The sequence below is a fragment of the Manacus vitellinus genome, unplaced genomic scaffold, assembly GCF_001715985.3.
Source record: "Manacus vitellinus isolate BGI_N305 unplaced genomic scaffold, ASM171598v3 scaffold_10_pilon, whole genome shotgun sequence".
NCBI classification, from domain to species: Eukaryota; Metazoa; Chordata; class Aves; order Passeriformes; family Pipridae; genus Manacus; species Manacus vitellinus.
This window is the reverse complement of record NW_021938838.1, coordinates 17,737,350-17,748,080: the sequence shown is the minus strand read 5'-3', so window position 1 is coordinate 17,748,080 and position 10,731 is coordinate 17,737,350. Positions and strand designations below refer to the sequence as shown.

Here is a 10,731-nt window from a genome sequence, read left to right as displayed (position 1 = left end):
GTGGAACTGTTCATCTGCAGAAATCCCTCTCTGATCTTGTCTGTCTCTCCACTCAATGTGCTTGTGAAACTAAAAACCTGCACAAAATCAAAGAAATAAACTGGGAGGGAAGGACAAATCTCTCTTTTAAAGCTGCACCTTTATGTGTCTGTGGCCCGAGCCACAGAATGGTCACCCTGTGCCTGTCAAACAGCTCAGGGTGATGCCAGCACATCACCTGCACAGGTTCAGCCTGAAAAGTAAGCAAGAAGAGTAATACTCAAGCAATTATCCATCTATTTGAACTTCTGCACCTCCAGCTGGATTTCCTCAGCTGCCAGTGGGAAGCAGGCACAGATAGTTGCAGTGTTGTGTTGTTTGTCTTACACGTCCTAGGGATGTTATAGCCACACAAATTTCAAATCTTTTGAATGATGGCAATTAGAAGAGGCCTAAAGGGTAGAGAACAAAAGAAATGTAGTCAGGGGTGTGCAATGGCTGTAGCAGAGCTAGAAAGAGAATTAGGAGTTCACTCTTCCACTTCTGTACATTAGCAGAGATTCTTTAATGGAGATTCTTTAATGTTTTTATAGGTGTTGAGAAGAACAATTGAAATGCTAAAATTGATTGAAAATTTAAATCAGATTTTTTAATGAACAAATGAATGTTCCTTTGTGACATGGGATACTGCTGGAATCTTTAGAATTGAGACATATGGCCTTAACATGGGTTGAGCAACCTCATATAATTAAGATTATAGAACTCTTCTCAAGTTATAATAACAGTTCAGTGTTTCAGGCACTGTTGTCTTTTCCCATTCCTTGCTACTAGCAGCACATATGTGACTTGGCACTTTAACTCTGTACATTGTTCACATTATATCACATTAATAAGGTCAGTGCACCTGAGGTAGGATGAGCTATTGCACAGCTTTTCCCCCTCTCTGCTCCAGCATGTGTCACACCACAGGCTCCACAGGTCATTGTGTTGGTATCTCTGGGCTTTCTTCTGCCAGATGGTTGGGTTGCAAGTGTGAGGTCTCAATCTCATTCCTCTTTTATTTTTTTCCCTTCCTTTGGTTTATCTTTAATTCTGGAGAGTTTGTTAAATCTGAGTGCAGCATGTATAATTTTCTCATTAAATCAAAGGACAAGGTCATTATATGTTAAAAGGAGGAAATAACTAGTTCACACATGTTATCTTCACAAAAATATGAGCTGAGCAATTCTGTACTGACCTTTCAATATCATTCAAAATTAAATTCCATATGCACTCTGCTGCTATCTTCTGTTCTGCTGCTATGATGCTGGATTGGCTTTTAGTAAAAATATAAATGAGAACTATTTCTTTGTAACTGTTCCACTGCAGTTGCCTGGCTCTGATTTTTGTTTGTTTATCTATATTTAACTTTGTAATGTAACACACACATGTATTCACTGTATTGGTCGTGGGAACATCAGGTAGTTGCTAATGGCAATAAACCCCACTATGATCTTTGTATGCACTGCTGTCTCCAGAAATCCAGGCCTTGATGTGCTTAAAAGTAACAAGTGGAAGGACTTGCATCGTTAAATACAGTAGAAAAGACATTAATATAGATTTGTAGTCATAAAATGAATTGGTCTGTCTCGGTGGCAGGAAGTAATTTCTGCAGGGTGTAATTCCAAACACAAAAGAACATTGCTACAAAGGTGCTGGGAAGATATAGAACAGTAACAGATAAGCCCCTAGAGCACACATTTACTAGAGCAATATTAGAGTGATTTGAGAATGTAGAAATGGAATAATAACACTCAGGGCTGCACTGTTCACATCTGTGAATATGCTTAATTGTTTTATTGCAGAGCTTTAAATGTGGTGCCTGACAAATAGAAATGTTTAAGGTGCCTCCTTATTAGGGCTTCACCTGAGGCCTTAGGATGGAGGCATTTATCTTTGGCAGCAGCAGAGTCCTGTGTGAGCTAATAATGTATGAAAATGCATGGATACTGTGCCAAGGGAGGCAGCTACTTCATGGGGAAAGCTTTGCCTGGCTCTGTTTTCAGAACCTATCCAGAGATGGCTTTCAGTGTTTACTGTGGTCTTGGAAAATAGCAGAGCATAGAGAAACATTTGGGGGATGGGGTAGAGATGATGACTACTTACTTAGGCACTTTCTCTGCCTAAAAGTAAGGTTTGAGGCCAGAGACTGTACTGGATAAGTGGGTAATATTTTATTGAAGTCTTGATTGAGACCTGATCTGATGGTGATGAAATTAGACGTGGGTAAGAAAGTGTTTCATCTTAATGCAGGTTGTCTTTGGAGGCTCCAAACAAAAGATTTGTGCAGAAGGAGAACAAACTTTGCCAAGGTTGAGGACAAAATATTAAACAGCAGTAGGAGTGCCATGTTTGGTTGGTTCTGTTCCATCCTAGATTAATGTCCTGACCTTCCTATTTTATTAGTCTGGGATATCTCCATATCTTTCTGGGTTTGACCAGAGTCCTTTTTCCAGTGTATTGCTGAAGTTGGTCTATTATCAGCTTTTTGTCTATTGTGGCTAAAAATAGTTTAGTTGAGCTAGTCAAGAATTTGGCTGTTTCAAATGCAGACAGACAGGGTGACTTGCCAAACTAGAAAGAGCACAATGAAATGGTTTCAGTTTCAAGTTCAGTTCATCCCTTTGCTTTAAGATAAAAAATTCCTGAACTGAGAAGGCAGCTACAACTTCGACTTTAAGAAAGGACACAAGGAAAGGTCAAAACAATTTAGAAGAGATTTGCCTCTTCAAATAAGGCAAGTAGTTATGTTGTTTTAAAAAAGGAAATGAAATCTTCATTGTGGAGGACTTATTCATGTAAAACAGATTAAAATATGCATTCATAATATGTAAATATAGAGTCAATTAACATGAAGCTTTTTTACAGTATAAGTGATTGTAACCTGCCAGTGTCCTCTGGGACGACTTTGAAACTGAAATGCTTCTTCTCTGTAGTCCCAGTTAACAAAAATCAATAAACAGTAAACAGAGCAGTCTGTTGCCAAGTGAGCAGTGTCTGAATAGGACAGTTTAATTTTCAACAGATGAGCAGAATTCACTGGGAACAGATAGACTCAGGAGCCCTGCCTGCATTCCAGGACCAGTTCCAGTAGGCAACAGAAAGTAAAATTCAGAAAGAGAATTAAAATCCGTGTGTTTGGGCTGACTCCTGTCTCGTTTGCCTCAGATTTCATCAGTTACACCCCTATGAAATCAAGATGAAGGCGGTATAAAAACACTGAGACGTTTATTTCCAGTTCCAGTTTGATCTTTTCTTTGATCCTTGAAAGCTTCCGTCAAAGCAGGACAGCTGGAATCTGTCAGGAGGCCTGTTGGGGAAGAAGGTCGTGGTGTGTCAATTTAGCAAAGGTGACATCTTTCCCCTGCATGTGATTCTGCTCAGAGTCCATGAAAAAGGGGTGCCAAGGACAGAGGTCAGGCTATTACTAACTCTTACCACTGCCACAATTCACTGTGACTGATGCTGTCAGGGATGCTCGAGTCAGAATAAAGACATAACATTGTTTATATATAAAACTAGGCAAGTCCATGTCTGATTTTTTTTTTTTTTTGTTTTCCCCTTGAGCAGGTGGGAATTAATTACTTGATAACTGAGAGATCCTGTGTAACAGAGTCTTCTAAGTGGCCATGCTTTGCTCCCTTATCTAGGAATTAGCCTTTTCGAAGTCAGAGAATATCCTGAGCTGGCAGGGACTCACAAGGACCATCCAGTCCAACTCCTGGCCCTGCACAGACACCCCAACAATCCCACCCTGTCCCTCAGAGCGTTGTCCAAACCCTCCTGCAGCTCTGGCAGCCTTGGGGCTGTGCCCACTGCCCTGGAGAGCCTGGTCAGTGCCCAACCACCCTCTGAGGGAAGAACTTTTTCCTGAAATCCAACCTGACCCTGCCCTAACAGAGCTCCTGTCATTCCCTGGGATCCTGTTCCCAGTGACAGGATCTAAGGGAACAGCATGAAACTGTGTCTCCTGTATGAATTCTCCCTATACAAACACACGTAACAAGATATTTGAAAATTATTACATGGGATCTGCTTATGTGCCATGCTCTGTTCATAGCTCTGAATTTCATTTTGCACATGATCCTTGATCCTCATGACCACACCTTTAATTGCATTAATCCAAGCTGCAAATAGCCTGCATGTTTCTGGCAGTGCAGAGTTTGGCTCAACTAAGTACAAAACTCTGAATTTTAAGTAGATTGATGAGGGTTTTGAGCATTTGGTATGTTCAGCTTTTGAAAGCAGTTTCTGCTGAAAGTCTGTCTGCTTAAAATTCAAGCACTTTACAACTAAGGAACTCCAAAAAGAGGTAATGAACCATAAATTATTGCCGTTAGATATTTAATACTCAATCAGTATGTGCTCTCTCATGCATATCCCACTGGCATTGCATTTATTCTGACAGTGTGGTACTGGTTCAATTACTTTGCTCATTTACAATAAAAGATTAATGAAAAGAGGTATATTTTAGTTCACAGAGATTAATTGCATCCCCTACTTTCCCTACTCTAGAAATATTCAACCCATAATCCTGATAGCTTTTTCGTCAACAAGTACATGGAAAATTAATAGACTTTCTTCTGCTGGAATCCTCGGTAGGCTTGCAGATACAAACATCCAGGGAAAAGCTGACTGAAAGCTGGCTTTCTGGTATGGAGGAATTAATTCACCTCCTCTCTCTCACTCTTTCCTTTGCTCTGTAATCCTTTCTGATGACACTTTGAATTAGCCAGAAAAAAAAAACAACCAAACCAAAAAAACCAACAGGTTTTATGCAGCAAATATTTGATACCAGAACATCCTTTGTCTTATGTCATCCAGCTAAAACTTGTGGTGTCTTTTCCTACTGATGTGTGTCCAAAGAGAGCTGGTCATTGTGAGGGGGGATGGACATTTCAAGAGCTTTCTGGGGTGTTCATGCCTTATAAAATTTATCAGCCTCTATATTTGCAGAGTACTTGCTAAGGTTACTAGTAAAATTCATTGTTAACCTTGACATGAATGGAGTTGATACTTGCTTAAAATTGCAAAGGTTCTCATGTAGTTTAAGACTAAATAACCTCTCAGGCATTTCAGTTTGGAATTGTGGCTCTACTGTGTAAAGATAACTGGGGGGAAAAAAATCAACAAAAAAGGCATCATGTGTGCTTTGACATGTAGGGAGAGAAAGACATCTTGTTTTATAGGAGTCCTATCCACATTGTGAGGAAAATGAATCTAAGGAAAAGGCCATAACTACAATATCAAAAGAAAACACACCAGGGAAAGTCACTTATAAAAATACAAAGTCGAGGCTTCCATGCAAGCTGCAGAACCTCAAGGCAGATCTTCAGCACTTCACATTTGTAGCAGGGCAGATTTCAAGAGGATTGCTTTGAGTTCAGCTTAGATAAACATGCAGAAGTTCAGAACTTATCACAAATTGCTAAACCTGTTCAGCTTACAAAACTAGAAGGCAAATCTGATTAAAAGAATAATTCTTGCAATGTTATGGCATTTGCGGATCTGTTCGCTACTGGAAACTACCAGTGGGGGGAAAAAAGGATAAAACATTTCAGTATTTTGAACTTTAAACATTGATAAAAAGTAGATGTACACTTTAAATATGTATCTAGCAAATGCACGTGTTTTACCTAAATTGTTTGCCTCTCTCCATGGTCATATAGAAAAGGCTCTTGGAACTCCCTTTGAAATGCTTCCTGGATATCCTGCTCTAGATCTACAGTAAAATATGTAACAGCTCACTTAAAGTCTATATCCAGCTCAACCTCAAAATGCAGTTTTATGCATTATGATTCTTTCTAATCTGTACTATTTTCCATCTTATTAAGGCTCAACATTAATTCAGACTTGTGGAGAAGAATGAAAACTGGGCTGGTTTGTGATGGGATGGCACAATTTGTGGGCAGTTTAGGCCAAGGTAAAGGAAGGCTCCTGACTTCAAGGAGTCTCTGTGCTCTGCGGCCACTGCACAGCCAGATTTGTCTCTTCAGAGGGCTGAACAAAGCTGTGGATAAAATATTCAGGCTTGGGTTGTTGGCATCTTACTAATGAGGGCTTGAGAGGGCTGTTTAACCCACCTGGAGTAGGGCCTGTGCCTCTTTCTTCAACTTTGTCTTGCTACCATTGGACAGTAGAAGGGATTCTGAGTTCTCAGCTTGAAAAGGAAGGATTAAATCACATATGCTTGTACAAGTTCTGAAGAACTGAAGTTAGACAATATTGCTTAATCCACGAGGCTCTTCTTGTACAATGCTGTTGTTCATTTTCCTCATCCTGCATGGGGCATCTCTCCAGAAATGATTTCACTGGGGGGGAAATGTTGTTTGCTGTTCTTTGGGATACACTGGGTTTGCTTCTCGGTACTTTTTAATGAGAGCTGAATAGTTTGCTGGTAGCTACATCTGATTTAGAAAACTGCAGCCAACCGCTGCTGCAGCATATAATTCTTTTCTGTGTGAAGACTGTGTTTTAAATCTGAGTAATTTAGCTTATTTCATGTCTGTCTATGCCCACTATTTCTTTGAGTGCTGGATGATTCCGTATTTAATTTCTGATCTTTCGACTAGCGGATTTTTTAATTTAATAATACAATAATATGCTTTAGAGCTGCCTGTAATTACTTGGAAGATATGACTTTTCTTTGTGTAAGTTATATGTCTGTAATTAAAAGAAGATCTGGCATATATATCTCCAGTTAATAATACTCATGATAATAGAAAACTTGTGTCGATTTTAATAGGAAACAATTTTTAATTTGCTTTTATTGAATCCTGTGTAAATTGACACAAAACTGCTTCCCTCCCATTGCACAGTATGCCTGAAGGAGGAAATCTGATAAAAAGACAGTTTTAAGTTCTGCATGTAGAGCCTGCTTTGAGCACTTTTGCAGAATTCCAGGTGGAGCTGTGTCCTGCCATTGGGTTTCTCTACAGGAACATGACACAACCAAACTTGCAGTGGTGAAGAATCATTTGTCTTAACCCTTGTAGGCACCAAAGCTGTGTGCACAGCTCAAATTCTGACCTTCAACCTTTTGTGCAGAGCTGGAATTTTAGATGTTTGTCCTCAGTGTGTCGCTCTCCACAGCCTGAGAGATGAGCCTGAGAGTCAGAGCAGAGCTGGTGGGTTTAAATCCCCAGTGGCACAGAGCAGGCCTGAGGTCAGGACCGAGCTCCATGTCCAGCATGACAGGAGACAAAGGAGATTGTCAGAGCTTTTTTCTACAGTATCCTTTATTTCTTGACACATATCATCAAATCCCAGACTGGCTTGGGTTGGAAGGGACCTTAAAGCTCATCTCATTCCACCCCCTGCCATGGGCAGGGACACCTTCCACCAGCCCAGGTTGCTCCAAGCCCTGTCCAACCTGGCCTTGGACACTTCCAGGGCTGGGGCAGCCACAGCTTCTCTGGGCAACCTGTGCCAGGGCCTCCCCACCCTCACAGGGAACAATTCCTTCCCAATATCCCATCTAACCCAGCCCTCTGTCAGTGTGAAGTCATTCCCCCTTGTCCTGTCACTCCAGTTCCTTGCCAATGGTCTCTCTCCACCTTCCTTGTCGGCCCCTTCAGGTGTTGGGATGTCACCAAAGGATTTTTTGTCCCAACATAAGAATGAAAAATGTTTTGAATATCTTGAGGCACACTGATAGTTCGAGACTGGAACTCCTGAAGTTAAAAAAAAAGGGAAATCTTTAAGTTCTGCTATTTCTTCCTCAGTCTGATTACCCAGCTCATTGTTAATATCCTGCATGAACATTTTGTCTGTGTTTCATACCACAGAAGGACTGGGTGATCTGTAATTTGAAAGTGCAATTATTCTTCAAGCAGAGACACCCCTTAAAATAAAATTTGCAGTTCAGCAAGTCTTACATACTCATACAGAACTCCATCTTATTGCACCCCAAATTCTGAGCCAATTAATTCAGTGTGTATTAAAAGATGAGAGCAAAGGATATTTGAGAAAGATGTATTTTTAAGCTGGATTTGTTGATCTTGTTTCACTTTCCCTCCACTCTGTCTTCTGCCTTCTATCACAGAGCACATCTTAAATTGTAACAGTTTCAATCTCTTTGAGACTCTTAAAAAATAATCTGTTGTAAAACTGTATGTTTTTCTACATCTTAAGTCTTAGCTGATTCTTAATCTAAAATTTTGGACAGATAATTTTCCACAGCCCTCATTAGATAAATCAGAGCACCTGTTTCTTTAGCATTTGATTTTCTTGCTCTTGCAGTCAGGGATGGACCAACCAAGGGAGAAAAGAAGAGCATTGATCTCTTTTTTTCCTCCTGACTGAGTAAGATCTCTGGTGATGTTTGCTTCTAAGATGTAATTCAAAAGTTCAGGAAAATCAAAAGTCTTCCCATTTACTTCAGAAATCTTTAAATATGGCTTATAGTGGGAAATTACTTTCTTTTTTTTTTTTTTTGGGGGGGGGGTATGTATATAAATATTAAACCCAGGAAAATCTCTGTATAGACCCAGCTTCTTTAATTAAAAATTGGCTTATACAGGTATTGATTCTTTAGTTCAGCAAAAACAAGGCAAAGAGCCAAATGATGATGTGTCTTGGGGGAAAAAATCTAGCAAAACACTTTACATCAAGCCAGTAAAAAGTAATATGGAATAATAAACATGGACTGATGTGTTGAATTCTTTTCATGATCTAGAATGCTGACTCAGACTGCACAGAATTTGAATTATTTTCTTGAGGAGGAGGAAAATCACCTTCCTACTAAAAAATGCAATCAAATATCCAATGCAATTCTGCTCTTCCTTTAAGAAAACAAGGCAAACTGTAGTTATTTTACTTTTAATTCAATTCTACTGAAACTTAGTGTCTCAACCTTATTTATTAATGCAATATTTTAAATCAGAGCAACTCAGTGAATGACTTTGTTAGGCAGAATAAGCAGAAATCAGTCAGTGTACATATCAGTAGTTGCATAGAAGTGTGGTTCTTTAACAACATCCTTTTTCCCTGGAGTCAAATAGGGAAGGCAGGGAAGAAAGAAGTTGCTTGTATGTCTCTGCATCAAATATACTTTAATATTGCCCTCAGTCTCTCAAATCCTCATTTTGCTGCCTCCCTACCTTGACACTGCTTAACTCCCTGACAATAAATGGACTATATAAGTTTATGGAAGGGTTTATATGACAGAGGCAATTACTCCTCAGGAAATTCCATCTGCCTCTACGTACTGGGGCTCAAGAGGGAAGAGCAGGCACAGTTTGAGCTGTAAAGCTTAAAATTACTTATGCATTATAAATCATGTAAGGGAGAGGAAAAGGTCTAGAAGCTTAAAGGGTTATGTAGACCAAGCTTAGGTATCTTTTCCCAAAATCACACTGCAGTGCTTCCATGATCAGCCTTTCCATGGTTGAGATCCCGGAGTTCTCAAAATTGCTCTTAGTTGGGTTTTTACCCAATGTCTTATTTTTTCACTGTTGGTTTTTATCCTCCAGAAGTAATAGTTAAGGATGGTAAAACTGGTTAATATTGGGAAAATTCGTAGATGCTTCATTAAATGGATTTTCTTTTGTACATTTACAAACAATGCACCTGAATCTCCATAAATTTGGAGATTTTCTGGTGTTCAATTTAATCTTGGTGTGAAAAATTGGTGTGAAAAATTCCTTGGCCAGGAATTTCATTGCCTGGCCCTTCTGTATCAAAAATTCTACTGGCAAAGCAACATATCCTGATACTGGCTATTCCACTAGATTTTGTGTTTTGTTTCTTAAGGGTAAAACTGTTGAAAACAGCATTTATTACCTGAGAGAGTAGGCATTTTTACTAAACTAAACATCACCAAACAAGTTGTTATAGATCACTATCTTTACAAAAAGGTAATTGGGTGAGAAAGTTGATTAGGGATCAGTATTTTCTGCCTTTTATTACAGATTATTTTCTATTTAAGTCTAACACTTTAGGCTTAACATTTTTTATAGCTGAACTTTCTGGAAAGAAAACCAAAACCAGCAGTTGAATTCATGATGTTGGGATAACTTGTTCTGTACAACAGCAGTTCTTTGTGAATATATTTAATGACATCTAAAGAGCCGTCATTAACTACAGGGAAAAAATAGTTAATTATGTCTACAAGTAAAGAAACAGCATTCTAAAACAACTTAGAAACTCACCTGTTGCTGAAGGAAAGGCATGTGTTTTCTTCTTCCTCCATCAGGAAGGTAATGGAGCAGTATATTTTTAGGGATAGCAATATTGATGGTGACATATGTCTCACTTAAGCAGACAAAGGAACAAAAGCCTTCAGAGTACTATTGAGGGTCCAGTGGCTCCAAGATTTATGCCTGATTTTGTAACTGGTGTATGTTTGCTAAACTTTTTGAGCTTTTCTAATGGCAAAATGAAAAGTAAAGTACATGAGAAACAAGTTAAAAGAAACATTGCACAAGTGCTGTTTGACTAGTTGTTTAACCTTCCCACACAATATAAATCATTCTGAGGAAATGCATCTGTGTTCTGAGGTTTTGTTCATGGAATTATAGAATATCCTGAGCTGGAAGGGACCCACAGGTCCCTCCAGTCCAACTCCTGGCCCTGCACAGACACCCCAACAACCCCACCCTGTCCCTCAGAGTGTTGTCCAGACCCTCCTGGAGCTCTGGCAGCCTTGGGGCTGTGCCCACTGCCCTGGGGAGCCTGGGCAGTGCCCAACCAGCCTCTGGGGGAAGAACCTTT

General features: G+C 39.6%; 1 long non-coding RNA gene across 1 annotated transcript; it reads right to left on the bottom strand.

The window, feature by feature from the left end:
- Positions 1–3,009: 3,009 nt before the first annotated feature.
- On the bottom strand, positions 3,010–10,387 carry LOC108642460. Its single transcript, XR_001922605.2, has 2 exons — positions 10,170–10,387; positions 3,010–3,328 (listed from the first exon to the last, which is right to left on the bottom strand). It is a non-coding gene; the product is annotated as an uncharacterized LOC108642460 (long non-coding RNA).
- Between the last annotated feature and the right edge of the window lie 344 nt (positions 10,388–10,731).